The sequence below is a fragment of the Cygnus olor genome, chromosome 1, assembly GCF_009769625.2.
Source record: "Cygnus olor isolate bCygOlo1 chromosome 1, bCygOlo1.pri.v2, whole genome shotgun sequence".
NCBI classification, from domain to species: Eukaryota; Metazoa; Chordata; class Aves; order Anseriformes; family Anatidae; genus Cygnus; species Cygnus olor.
In genome coordinates, this window is record NC_049169.1 from 46,785,464 (window position 1) to 46,800,631 (window position 15,168).

The window sequence follows — 15,168 nt, forward strand, 5'->3', positions numbered from 1 at the left end:
CAGTGCTTAAGGCAGCCCCACTACCAACCACACAGAAAAGATCTTGGAGTCCTGAGTTCCAGTGGTGGCACTGGGCTCCCCACTGGTTGATATGGTGCTGGTGCTCAACCACCACATCAAACCAAAGTCCCAGTGCACCCAGACTCCCCAGAGATGACATACCTACTACTGAATGTGGCATCTCCACCAAGCCATCATGAGTGAGTCAGGTTTTCAGAAAATTCTGTCTTTCATTAATCACGGATTTATCAAAACAAACAAACAAAAAGTGTCTTCAGTCCAACAGTTCTTTTTTTTTTTTTTTTTTTGTCAGAAAAACTGTCAGACACCATTAGTCCCAGTGTCACAGGGGTTTTTGAACTTTGGTGTCAAACAGTGAATAGATGACAATGTCCTCACACCAAACCCAGGATCAGATGCACATTACTTGCAGTGAACAAGTGCTTGCAAGACTGCTATATTCTGCACTTGCAAAAGACATCACTGAGGTATCAATGGAAAAGATGCTATCAGAGACTAAAGTAGCAGTACATATTAACATTATTGACCTGCAAAATTGAGAGATCTGTTATCATTTGTAGGTAGCTATAGCCAGGAGGACCTGAAGAATAGCAGTTTATTGGAACTGTCACAGGGGAAGATAGGATCAAATGACATGGTGTACTTTCATACCAGGATTACTATGTCCTGACAAGTGCTCTAGGAAGACACTTAGCATCTACCTTGATTCAGGTACAGTCTCATTATCAAGAGAGATGAAGTGGCCTCAACACTACAAGGGCAAACAAACAAACAAACCCACAACTGTGAAATATATATTTTTTTAACAAATATCTTTAAATGCCAATGTTGCATATTGTCTTGACATTTGAATCTTTCTGCAGGTGCTGTTTCAAAAAAGTCCCTGCAGAATTAATAACACATAATCACTAAAATAACTTTTTGCAAGTCCCTTGAGTGTCTATAATTAACATGTTAAGCTGCACTTAAAGAGAATAAAGTATCATCATAAACATAATAAATCATTTCATGTTACTGAATTATTTGTCTGTAAAATTACCCAGGTAATTATCTAAACTTTACTAATAAAAGATTTCATTAACTACCACTTATACAGGATAGAACCAATGCATTGAGCTTTCATGTTCAAATACAGCCATAATGCAAAACACATTGCAAATGCTATTGTCATCTTAAAATAAAAACTGAAGTATATATGCTGAGCTCAGTCAAATCTAAGGCTGTATTTTTGTTACATAGGGGTGTTGTTGCTTAACCCAGCAGGAAGCTAAGAACCACACAGCCATTTGCTCACTGCCACCCCACTTGCAGTGGGATGGGGAAAAGAACCGGAAAAAAAAAAAAAAAAAGAGGTAAAATTTCTGGGTAAAACGTCTGATAGTTTAACAGGACAGAAAAAGAAAGTAAAATGAAATAAAATAAAAATAATGAAAAATTGACATAAGTGATGCACAATTTCTCACCACCCACTGACCAATGCCTAGCCAAACCCTGAGCAACGGTAGTCCCCCACCCGTACACGCCTGTCTAACCGCCCCCAGTTTTACTGTTCAGCATGGCACCACACAGTGTGGGACACCTCTCTGGTCAGCCTGGGCCAGCTGTCCTGGCTGTGTCCCCTCCCAGCTCCTGGTGCACCCCCAGCCCCTCACTGGCAGGGCAGCATGAGGAACAGAAACGGCCTTGGCTCTGTGCGAGCACTGCTCTGCAACAACTGAAACCATCCATGTGTTATCACCACTATTCTCATCAAAAATCCAAAACACAGCATTGTGTGAGCCTCTATGAAGAAAACTAACTCTATCCCAGGTGAAATCAGGACAAGGTTGCATTTCTATACTGACCTAACTAGAGGCAGGCACCGCATTGTAAAATATAAGAAAGGAACTGAAATTTTCACAGAATTGTAACCAGCCAAGGTGAATCTAAGGCCTAAAATAAAGGGTTGGAATAGAAGAAAAATGATCTGTGGCACATTCAGTCAAGATGTTCATACTGATGTGGCTGTATTGGTTTAAAATCACAACCTTTCTTCAGCATCTTTACAGCCTACTTTAAGCCATTTGCAGGGTAGTAGAAATTTTTATGCTAATACAGATGACAAAATAAAGTGGGAACTAAAACTGACAACAACGTGGCATTGCCCAAAGGGCTAGGACCAATGCTTAAGCAAGGGCTTTCTAAGTAGCACAGGTGGCTGATCACATATATGCCACTGCTCTGATGGTAATGAAAGCTGAGGGTCTTGCTCTTTCTAGAGCTGAGTCAGATACGTGACCCAGAGGGGATGACTTTAGCTCCAGAGCTATGGATTAAATAGTCTTGCACTAAATAAAACTGCTGTATGATCTCATTATAGGTAAGATGTAAAACCTTTGGGGGTTTGGGTTTCTTTCCTTTTAAATCATGCCAGTAATGACTTTGTCACAGCTAGATCCTGTTGCATATGCAGGATTCAGACATGCACTTGATACTGTGGCCCCAGGTTCAGCCTCAAAATCAAGTGTGCCACACATCAGCTGAGCCACAGAAACTGCTGCCAGCCCACAGCAAATGCAAACTGAACTGATTGAGGTAGGTTGATGTGTTTCACTCTAAGTGCCAAGTCACATTTTCTCCCATTTGCAGCAGACTAAAAGCTTGCACATGGACAGCTAGGATGCTACAAACATCCCCTTTAGGGCTAACTCAGACATAATTCAAGCACACCTCTAAAACCTGAATCATTAGAGCACATCAAGAGAGAGGCTATGTTTTATTCTCAACTTGTCATTTACAAGCTGCAGAATCACATTGTTTTCCACAAATCTCACTTCCATTTAGGTGACTCACTAGGAGTTAGGCACTGAAATACCTTTGATTTTCTGGCTCTGGGAGCCTACCTATTCCTAAATTTCATGAACAGGCTGTTGACCTCTGAGATGTTCCAACCTCAGTTGCACAACTCATAAATGCACTGTCTCGCCCCCTTCTGACTCTTCAAGCTTTGACTTCTCAAAATACCACATCCCAAAGGCAATACTGGTAGCATTAATATTTTCTTGTCCAGCTGATGTGTTATTAGGATGCTTAAGACTTTGCCTAAGAGTTCTTGTACTCATTTCTCTCATACCAGATATTCGAGGTGGGATATCTGAAGTGGGAATTACTCAGTCGTTCTGTCTGAAGGTGTTCCATTTCAGGCAAAACATTACCTGTCTTCATAGCAGGGGAGAAAGCTAGGATCTGAGTGCCAGCCTCCAGTGGGTTTATTGTGTAGACTGGGACACAAAACTAATGTCTAACAAAAGACTTAGACAAAGCACACTTAAAAGAATGCATCTCCCTGCTTATTCAGAGGCTTTTACATTATTTGCTTATATATGCTTATTCAGAGGCTTTTACATTATTTACATTATTTAAACACATAATTGGGAATCTTTGCTTTCTTCTTTAATTTTGCATCCGCTGTATTCTAAGTTTTTAAACAGCAGATTCCACCACATGAACCACGCACAGTTCATTAACAGGGTTAGAGAGTGCATAGATCCTTACCTCAAACTACCACTGTGATAGTAAAACTTTTTTTTCTCATTAAGTGGATTGTAGTTCCGGGTTGTATTTTTTTTTTTTTTAATCAGCCTGAAGAGCGCATAGGAAAATTCAGCCTGAACAAGCTGTAAACAATTGAAAGCAACATCTTGTATCATAAAGCACTGCACAACCTTGATTTCAAGAATCACTAATTCAGATGAATAAAATTATAATCATATATAGACTTACACAGGTGGTTTGTTTTTTTTTCTTTTCATCCTTTGGGTTTAAACCACTTTATAACAGAGGACTATCAGAAACACTAGCTTTACCTCAGCTAGAAAAATAGTTAAACTCAGGACAGGCTTAGTTACCTTACAACTTCCAATCCAGCTATAACCTCAGAAAAGGCTTGCTAATTAGCAGTGATCCTGCTCCCACCCTCAGGAAGGGAAGTGTGACAGGTAAGAGCATCACTTCTGAAACAGTGCTGAAAACTGGAAACAAACTGGGGTTCTTAGACACATGAGCATAATTTAATTTCTTGGAGAAAAAACTCTAAGTGCTTGGAGACTGAATAGGACCCTACTCCTTCCTCTTCCCTTGGAATAGGGAACTGAAAGGAATCACAGCTTCACCTTTGTAAGGTTTGGACCCCCAGTTTTCCCCACTCAAAGGTATTTTTCTGTCTTGAAAAGCATAAGAGATGGAGGTGGAGCATAGTAAGTGGTGGTTTGCAAGGAAGGTTATATTTTAAGAATAGCAAGTAGTTTGTATAGTCCCAGCTGTTTGCGAGGTCACCACGTCTCAGAAACCCTATCTGAGCTCAGAGAAACCTACGCAAATATTTTACTGTATGCCAGAAGCATCCTGGAGAGCTACGCTCCATTACTGATGCAGACATGTGGAAGGGATTTTTTTTGGGGAAGAGAAATCTTGCCATGGTGACAGGATTGTTGGAGCCATGTCCTTGTGCCTGTGTAGCCCCCAGACTGCTGTCCACATCTGTGAGAGAGGGGAAACAGCCCTCTCTGAGGGCAACTGCCAAAGCAATTTGCCTCAATTGTATTCATAGTATTAGAAAAGACACAGGCTTGAAATCAGACTCTCCTATCCAGCACTGCCAAGGATTTCTGTCAGTAAAACGCATGAGTACAAGACACTGAAGGTCTCACTCCCATCTATGTGCTTGCTACCTGGCTCCACCAGATCTGTGTTTGAGAAGTAGCATAGAGCAGAACAGCCACTAACACTCCAGGTACCCTCATGAGCTGTTTTCCAATAGAGAGGATTATGCAGTTACTTCAAAAGCAGGATTGTTTTATCCAGCTGCTGCTCATTAATGACATTCGGTGCAGTTAGGTAATGCATTTACTCACTGGTGTCAAGCTGATAAATGCCTCCAAACTATCTGCCTGTCTCTGAGCTGTGCCCCAAAACTGGTGCATTATGTTGACTGCTTCCACCTGAGGCAGCAGAAAAATGAACACTGGCACACACTGAACAAAGACATCCACCATTTAGTGTAGCTCCCTGCACTCCATGGCCTAGAAAATGCCAGGGGCATGAGGGTTAAGAGCCTCTCTGATAACAAACTGACCATACTGAATTCTTCAGTTGCACTGTTGTGAGCTATATAAAAGTGTTTTCTAGATTACAAATCTCCACAGGTTATGCTTTCATTATAAGGAACTGCATTTACGCAGTAGGGGAATTTGAGTTGGAAATGTGACACTGCTAGTAAAAATGTGAACTGGAACAAAAATTACCCAGGAAAGAAGCACCTTAAACCTTTCATTTCAAAGAATCTGCACTAAGCCTGAAGAGAGCAAATAATGAGCAATGAAAGGAGTCTTTGTTATGCTGTGATTTTAAAGCTCTGCCAAAATGTCAAATAATCCATTTAATCAATCAGAAAATTAAAGAATGTGGTAAATTCCCAAGGTAGTTTGAGGTTTTAGTTGTGCCAAGTAATTCAGCTACTGCATAAAGCTTATGTCACAATAGCAATTACTTAATAAGTCATTTTTGTCTAACCACATTGATGTAAAAATACAATTTAGTTTTCAAATTATTTGCAGCTGTGCTCTTATTTTGGATACAGCATGCAATACCTCAGGAGATGTTTACATTTGTCACTTCAAGCACAGCCTTAATTTAATTTTTATCACACTATATCCTTCAAAAAGTTCCTATTATCTCAACACACTAAGAAATTGATTTTTAAAATGGATCTTCATGAGATAATAAAAGGAAAGGAAGACACTATCTGTTGATTCACATACAAGTTTCATTACAAACTTGTAATACCAATACCAATACTATCATTTGAAATACAGATTTGTTATGAAGTTTGCATTTCAAATTTGATGATTTATTTCAGGACAGTTTAACGCTCTTGTGAATCCTAGATAATCACCAGTTAAATTCTAGAAATGTGAAACAGGCTGCACTGAACAATTCTTTATTTACATTATAAACTGTGTATTTTTCTATTCTCCTCAAAGGACAAATTTGACAGACTGGTTACAAATGTAGACTTCTGTTTCTAACAACCCTAATAAAATTATAGATTTGTTTTGTCAATGTGAAACTAAACACAGGTATTTTATTAAAGAAAAAGTTTCAATGAGAAATTAGATTCAATGTATTAGTTTAGAAACTTGAGAATACTTTTATTGTCAGCAAAACAATTCATTACTACTGCATAAAAATTAGATAGTTCAGCTTAAGGTTAATAAACCTTAATTTTAAATCAGACTGTTTTAGATTTAGTTCTCTTATCTACACATTTCCATACAGATTTCCAGGAATTTCTTTCTGAATGCTACCTTGTTTTAGCGGCAAGAGATGTATTTTACGCTTACCTGTAACAATACAGACAATATCTGTTTTTCATCCTCATCTTTTAAAAATTGAAATGCTGACACAAAAGAGTCACAAACTCCATCAAATATATATCTACACTTCATTTTTTTTTTTTTTTTTAAAGCATTCAGCACAGCAAACAAAGCCTGACCTGCGTTCATGACAGCAGGTGGTGAGTGCTTTGTGATCCTGCAGCCTATTAGCATGATCTCCTTCAGTGGCCGAATGAATAGGGACCTTCCTTTCAGAAACCACAGTGAGTTTCACAAAAGCGTCTGTGCAGAGGACGGCTGGAATGAATCCAGAGTCATGCAGCTTTCACTAACCCACTGATCCTTTCTTTGGCACTCTATCTCCCCTGCTTATCTACCTCTCCCTGTTCCCCTGCCTCGTGTTTCCCAGGACAAAGACTGGACAAAGACTAGCATGAAGATAGCAGAAGTATCCCACAGAAATGTATTGAAATGGGCCCTAAGATAAGAAGGTCTCGGGGTATCTAGGACTTCCACTCACAGCTTCTTCAAAATTTCAAGAACTTTGACCAAAGAGAAAGCACCAAATTTGTATCTGTACTCTGACTACTGTTAGTCCCCAGATTTTATCAAACCAGGGCATCTCCTCATACCTCCCATTCCAATGTCCTGGAGCATAAGTGCTTCCAGAGCCGAAGAACCAAGAAAACACCCTCCTCATTGCACTTCCTTGTTGGGGCAGGAAAAATTAGCATACAGAGTAGGAAACACACATGAAATAAGAAAAAAAATACTTTTTGTCCAAATTGTTTTGAGAAAGAAATATTTTTTTCTATGATTCTTCTAGTTCCCCTACTTGTTAAAGTTCCAAAGGTATCCCAGTTAATTCCCTCAAAATACCATTCCTAGTTGAGCAAATCAACCAAAAACTAAGATCCAACCAAATAATTTTTATTTCAAATCTGGAAAAAAAAATAATCTCAAAACATTCAGCTGTCCAAGCAAGTAATGTAAAGACACGCAACATCTTTTAGCTATGGCTGTTGCAAACCAGAAACAAATACCACCTATGTTGACAAGGGAGAGAGAAATACGAAAACTCATGTAATGTTGGCCAGATGGTGAAGTTACAGGCAATAGTTTGTAATTAAAAAGAGCGTGAGAGAGAGAGATTTAAAGTAATTCACTGTGTACAATATTTCTTAAGAAATCAAGAAAAAAATAAGATATTTAAAATAAACATTAAACTTTGTAAAAAAAAAAAAAACACTTGGGTAGTAAAACATCAGGTTGACAAGGTACCTTTCAATCTAATTAAAATAATACTGAAAAAGTTGATCAGGAAAACTTACTTTCCTCTATGTACATAGATCCTTCCACCCCCACAAACCTGCCTATTTTTCCAAAATCCAGCACAAGGTTGTGGATGAAGTCAACTAATGCTGACATCAGCAAGACAAAGGTAGTGCTAGGAGAATAGGTAAGTGCCACTATCCAGAAATAGTATCTCCAATTTTTAGGCAGCTATTGCAAACCTCTCTTCTTTCCCCAGTGGCATGGCCTTCCCAACAGTTAACAAAGCCTTTTGTACATCCAGATTGAATTGCTGTAATTTATTCTCCATGTTGCTACCCTTGAAGACTGTTTTAAAGCACTAGCTCCAACAGAAGAAAACTGCCCTTCATTTTGCATTTCTGGCCTTGGAAAACATGTTACACTTGTTTTCAAAGGCTTACATCCTTTCACAGGTGACACTCAATCTGTTTTCATTGTCCTAGTAAGACATAAAATCCTGCTTGGATTTGAGATTGCCAGAGGTTGCCTCTCCTGAAAGCTGGTATGTTACCTAAGACAGTATTTTGAGTAGTGCCAGGTATAAGTATCATGTTGTCTTGCTCTTGACTCAGGCTGTTAATAAATAAAGAAGGTACACAATATGGACATTTACAAAACATTAAACAAAGCAGTGACTTTAACATTTCATTTCTGTTACAAGACCTTGCTTTTTTCTGACAAGTGACTACATTTTAAACATATACACACACGCGCGCTTTTTACTCAAATTGATACTGACAAGAAAAATACTCTCTTTGCCATCAAGGCAAGGTGTAACTTAAGGCTTGATTGTCAAGCTCTTATAAAGATTACACATAATTCAAAGAGAGATTTCTGGTATCATGTTGCAGGATTTGTAAAAAAGTAAAAAAAAAAAAAAAAAAAAAGGGGGGAGAGGGAGAGGGAGAGGGAGAGGGAGAGGAATCAGCTCCACCCTGGAAGAAGGGGGAAGGGAAAAACAATTAGGGTATAAATAATGAAATTTTATGGAAATAGAGTAAAAGTATCTACAGTATATCTGGATGAACCACTACAAAGAAAAGAAATCCCAAACCAACTCCTTCACCCCCAATAACAAAAGAAAAAACATCAGATACCCAAAAACATAAGTTGTGACCACTTCAGGACAGGCCATTGCTCACTAATTCATGGATTAATAAATGGTTGTAAAAATGGTTATAAAATGAGGTCAGTGGAATTGCATCAGGAGACATACCAAGAAACGGTACCAAACTGAAATAGTTCTGTTAGGCCATTCTGGTGCCTAGTTTACAGGGATATAATAACGTTAGCATTATTTCAGGGAATTGCAACCTTTCTGTCATTCTCTCCATATATTTCAGTCCGCTACTCTTTGACTTTAATTTGTAAAACCAGAGCACCGACTTTTTAAGGCAGTTTCAGAAAGCCATGCTTAAATTTTTTAACCTTATCCTATGTTTCATTAAGCAAATGGGATAAAAACTGTTGGCAAGATGAAACCTCCTACAGCTTTGCGGACTGGCTTTGTTATGGCAGGCATGAACTAGTCTTCCTAATGCTTCAATGAAGGTTTGCTCTCAGCAGACAGGAAGTGCTATAGTTACATTAGCACAATACAAAGCCAAGTCTTGCATTGTAACCACTTCACCCCAGAAACACAAGCACAAGCAGAGTAAACCCTCTTCAGTGACCAGAAGGTCAGTTGGGCACCCTGCATAGTTACCAGAGGTGTGGGAAGATAAGTAAATTTTTCTTTACTGGGCAAACCTTCAGACCATGAAAACTATGTACGTTTTTAACATATCTCGTTACTTTGCACTACCAAATGTCCTCCACAAAAAGTATGGGTATGACAGTGGCCCTGGTGATAAAATCTGCCTTTTGAAATTCAGTTCTGTGTTTCCTCATTGCATTTTCAGATTAATTTCTGATAGAATGCACAATACTTGGTAGCTTCTGCAGGCCACTGCAGAACCAAAACTACTATGGGAGAATGAGTTGGATTCTCTTCAACAGTTAACAATTAATAAATTATTTACCAAGTAAAACCAGTATAAATTCACTGAAAGAAATGACGTTGCAAAGAAAGCAACTTAGAAAGATTAATGGCATTGCTGAAACTGAAGACTTAATTTTTGGTCAGTAGAGCCCTTCCAAACTGGTGCTGGCATGCAGGAAAAGAGCTCAGCTTTCCTTTAAGATCCCACCTTCAACCATTTGGCTTGACATTTAACAGAAGTACTTCAACTTACAGAACATTTGACTCTGGAAATAATTTGGAAACAATATACAGTACTGAAAAAATACTCTTCAGGTGGAACTGTAGAGTACTTTTCAAAGCATAGTCTGCAGTAAAGATGAATTTCATATTATTTTGGAGTGATAGATTGCAGTTAATCTGTATTGTTATCATTAAACTGGGAAAAATGGAGAAAAAGAGTACAGTAGAACATTTGAAACTATCTAAAGAATTTTCTTCCAGATTTCTGGAAAGTAATTACCATATCCAAAGCAAATATTGAAAACATTTGGGGGCAAATGATGAAGACAATTTTTATCTTAACCAAATACAAAGTTGAAAGACAAGACCAGTTTATTCTCTTGGCAGTACATCCTGGATAGTCTTGGAAGCAATTCTGTTAAAACATAAGAAGGCAAATACTTTGCTTTTTAATAGAAGTTTGAAGCTAACTTATTTTACAAGGTTTTAGACGTTTTAGTTCCATTGCATCAGCACAAGCAGGTATTTACCATTTGTGTAAGCCAAAGTAAAACTGAAATAATTGCCACACTGTGTCTGTGAATTTGATCAAGGTTAAACTATTCTCTGTACTATTTGATTTAAACTACAAATTTAAACTTAGAAAAAATGGGAAATATAATTCTTGCCTAAATATTGTTGGGGATTTTCAATAGATGATGTCCTGAGTTACCCTAATGAGAAAGCACATTTTAACAGACAAAAAAAAAAATCACACAGGAGAGAAATAATAAAGGAGTCCAAGTACCAAAAATCAATGAAGTTTTATTAGTATACATTTCAGAAAAAAATACAGAATGAAAATTGTAAATAGTTGTATCAGAACAAATAAACTTCCCGAAAATACTCCCAAAGGAAAAGAGCCAAACAGCTGCAGCAGTAAGGCAATATGTGGAATGGCAGCACTGCAAGGACATTGTCAGAGATTGTTTTCTACCCTCAACACTGTCAGCCTTTATCTCAGTTACAGAGAGAGAAAAGATTGTGCATTTTCACCAAGAAAAGTAAGCAGGGAAAAGAGAATTCTTTGTCAATCCCCAGATCATCTCTCAGATTTGCTCTTGAACATGGAAATAAAGAACCTGGCCCGTGTGCTAACAGGTTAGACCTTGGTTTTTTTTTTCATTCTTAATTTTCAAACAATTACAAATTAATTAATTTTTACTTGTATTCATTTTGGCCTTTTTTATTATCTGTATTAAATTCTAAGCTTAGTGTTTCATATACAGTGTTATCTTTAGCAGAAAATGAAAGATGTGTGAACAGTTTAAACACTGAACACTGATGTAAAATGGTTCAGCTCATTAGAAACTGATTTCCTCTCATCAAACTATGTGGGTGAGGGATGAAGAAACAAAATGCAAAACATGGTAGTCAACGTGGTGACATACTAAATCATCTTCCAATCATTCTCAAGAACTCTACAACTACAGCATGCTATCCTGATGGCCCCATCTGAGTTGATGATTTTTCACAATGTATTTCATGGCTTCCATCCCTACATGAGACTTTATTACTATCACATAGGAATAAAAAGCCATAAAACACTAGAGTGAATTTATCTTGATCAGATGCAATACTTATTTTCTTCACATGATTTCACCACCATTCCAAAACTAACCAATAATTTCATGCCACATTACTGAACATTTTAAACTACATTTCAATGACAAGAAACACACTGAAATGGTTACATCACAAATTAACAGAGCTTTAGCCTTTAAACACATTCCTACCTACGAGAATCAGGAAACAATCACAACACACAGCCATTTAATCCACTGATAAAAGACAGGACACCACAGAAAAATATCACTTCCACATACATCTTTCAACACATAAGGAAAGACGAGAGACAAAAAAGAAACTGGTATAGGTTAAAGCTTTGAAAGCACCACTACCAGCATCTTATTAAAACTCTTTGCCATAGTAGCTTCCTGGCATGCATTATAACAAATGCAGAGACCATCACTAAGCAATCTTTAAGACATCTGGGCTTAAGTGAAGAAACAAAGCAAAATTCCCTACCTATGGCACTGAAACAGCTACTACCACAGAGCTGCTAGCTAATATGGCTCACTAGTCCCTAGGACTGCTACATTCTGGGCTATGAAAGATTTACTATAGTTCCAAAGTCCTTTTTCTCCTGATCAAAGACCAAATGAGACAAATTATAAAATGCCCTTATTTTCTTAGCCAGACTATGATACTGAGTCCTGGTCTGAAAACAGTTATTTATTAATGTAATTACCATTCATCTTCTTATTACTACTAATTGGCCAAGTTGAAACACAAGTCTCTACGGTCATTGAAAAGTCAATACAATAATTTAACTGCCATTTGAAAATAATTTTGCTTATACACTTGCAAGCAAACTAAACTGCATCAGAAATGTCTTCTTAATCTAAAAGCCTCTACTTTACCAAAAATATTTTACATTTTCCTGGCCATGTACTTCACTGGCATGATACCAATATTAATTCTGATGTACTGTTGACGCTAGAACTAAAAATTAAATCAGGTTTGATTTATATACTGCTATCCTTTCTTGCCTACCATAATCCTGTTTCTTGCATAATATAATGTTGATAGCATAGAAAAGAGCAAGAAATCACTAAATGAAAGGAAGTGCATAAATAAATTCAATTATCATGCATAAAACATGCAAATGATTTAAAGACTGCATATGAAACTCTAGTTTATATTCATTAATCTCAGGTTGCACTTTTGAGAGAGAAAGAGACACTAATTGGGTCCAGATTAATGCACTCCCAAACCTTCCAATTTGTTTTTAGGTGAAGGTTAAATGAGATGTGTTAAAATAAACACAGCTGCTCAACTCTCCAAACATCTTTCATTTGTGGGAGAAGGTAAAAACTAAAAAGCATATTGCAGGCTTAGTGTAATAGAATTTAGGCTTTTCCTGAGCTCCTCAGAACTGCCACTTATGCAATGTAGCTTCCCCACCCCCACGGAAAAAAAATTTGTGCTGAAAACTAGTCCAAAAAAAATCAAGCTAGTCATTTGACACAGAGAACAGGGTGGGGAGCATTTGTGTTTGTCTAAATCCTGACGTGTTTTCCTCCCTGCCTTACCCCAAAGAATGCTGTTGTGGGACCACCTCAAATGTGATGTAGTTGCTGTAAAAAGGGGCTTGGCCCAACCTAGCATGTTGTTGTGGCTCAACACAGTGGGCAACAGGGACACACGAGAGGGCTTGAGGGCTCAGCTTTGCTCACCCAGTCAGCAAAAATGTGACACATAATGGGGCCAAACCCCTCCAACCCACTACCCGCACGGGACTTTGCTGCCCCTCTGCACGCAGGGTGTCAGCCGAATTATCTGGGAATGGAAATAGCACTCCCGCAGCTGCTCCGTCCTGCTGGCTGGCAGCCCCTGTGTACCCAGGGCTGATCCTGCCCCACAAGAAAGGGAGACAAAGAGGAAGGGGAAGGTTTTTTTTTTTTGGCCCAGAAAAGAAAAACAAGAAAAGGGCCAGTTCCTATCCTCTGGCAGAGGAAGGTTAAATAAAGTGAACAACAACAACAAAAAAAGGTCACGAAACTAATTTCTTGCTGAAACCAATGAATTTGGATTAGCGGCCTGAAGGGAAAGGTTAGGATGTTATCAGTGACGTATTTTCTCTTCCCTTTTGTTAAAATGTATTGGAAATTAAACCCCTCCAACACAATGGGATACATTTCTACAGGGTGGAAGCATTTGAAATCTTACATTTCTGCGATTGTTTAAAAAATGTTTTCCTCATCAGCTACAGACATTACACCATGAAAGCACAAAAACACATACATGTAGACTCGGACATATATTCACATACATGGTTTCAGACACAGACCCACTTCTGCTGACAGCCTGACTCTGAGAGCTTTTCATTAAAATTAATTTTTGCACATTTGCAGTTGCTAAATTAGCTGCAATAAATAACAACAATAAGGCTGAAATCTGTCAACATCTTGACAAATATTCAGAGAGCTGTTTAGTTAGGAAATATGCTTATGATATTCATTGCTCCTAAAAGAGAAAATGATTATACAGTAACTAAACCCTAAGTAAGAGCTAAAGATATTCACCTCATGAAGCCATTGCTCAACTAGCCCCTTGGCACTTGCTGGAATTATTCGCAGCACGAGCTCTACTTTTTCATTTTCTGCTGACTCCATGTGGGTAATTTCTTTCTCATGATTAAAAGTGAGCTTGGCAATTCCTTCAAAGCATTTCTTTAGGTGTGGTTGGACATGGAGTGGATCCTTTGTCTCAGAAAGGATTCCTGAGAGATCATTGCTGCATTGAGAGAGAAACCTGAAAAATGATAAAAAATGAACTTTATAGGTATTTATACAAACATATTTTACACCTCTGCCGACAACAGACAGATGCAATGGACTGTTTACCTTGAAAAGAACAGTCTTTTCTTCACCAAATAATCATTCAAGGCCTTCCTGAATGTCATCCAAAAGCGATTCTGCCTCCTCCAACTTATCCAGCATCTGGGGCTGCGAGATAACCCTTGTGGCATTGGTCTCCTTCACTGACTCCTTCGTTATTAGCCTCCTGGTGGGTGAGATAGAATACAGTGAATGTAATAACCATACTTCACACAACAGGCTCTCTCTCTCTTTTAAATTGAAAATCCCCTTATTACAAAACAAGGGGTGTTCTTTTTCTTCTACCTTTAAGTAGGACTGCCACATTCATTGCTTTTTACAAAAACGCAGCTGCTTTTTAAGCTACAGATAAATAGAATCTGCTAGGCGGTAATTCTGCTCAGTCTGAATGCATTATTTTCTAAGTCACTTTGGCAAGGGACTTTTTATTATAAACTGGAATGAACAAGGAAAGTCCTTTTCTCGACTAATTATGACTATGCTTTGTTCTATACTATTAACCTACAATGCCAGATTAATCAGCTATTTTTTGTTTCAGCCAGTTCAATAAATTAACATGCTCTTTCTGGAAAATTAGAGAGCTAATTATTAAGACTTTATAGACTAATGATGAAAATATAAATAACACAGAACAATGAAGAATAGTGTATCAATAACATTCACATGATTCCTTTGATGAGCACAATGCAAACTTCCATTTCAACACCACTGATATATGTATGGGAGTTACTTTGACTTGATCTACAGAATTTTCTTCTCATAAAGCTTTGTTATATTGATATATAATAGTATTTGATTTTTTCTAAGAACTGAG

At 37.8% G+C, this 15,168-nt stretch overlaps 1 long non-coding RNA gene across 4 annotated transcripts in view; it reads right to left on the bottom strand.

Annotated features, from left to right (window-relative positions):
* Nucleotides 1-11,493: 11,493 nt before the first annotated feature.
* LOC121069981 overlaps nt 11,494-15,168 on the bottom strand; it is a 77,357-nt gene continuing 73,682 nt past the window's right edge. For all 4 annotated transcript variants that reach the window (XR_005819806.1, XR_005819800.1, XR_005819803.1 and 1 more), the window contains 2 exons: nt 14,361-14,520; nt 11,494-14,268 (listed from right to left, as the gene is read on the bottom strand). This is a non-coding gene — a long non-coding RNA (uncharacterized LOC121069981). The remainder of the gene's footprint in view (nt 14,269-14,360; nt 14,521-15,168) is intronic.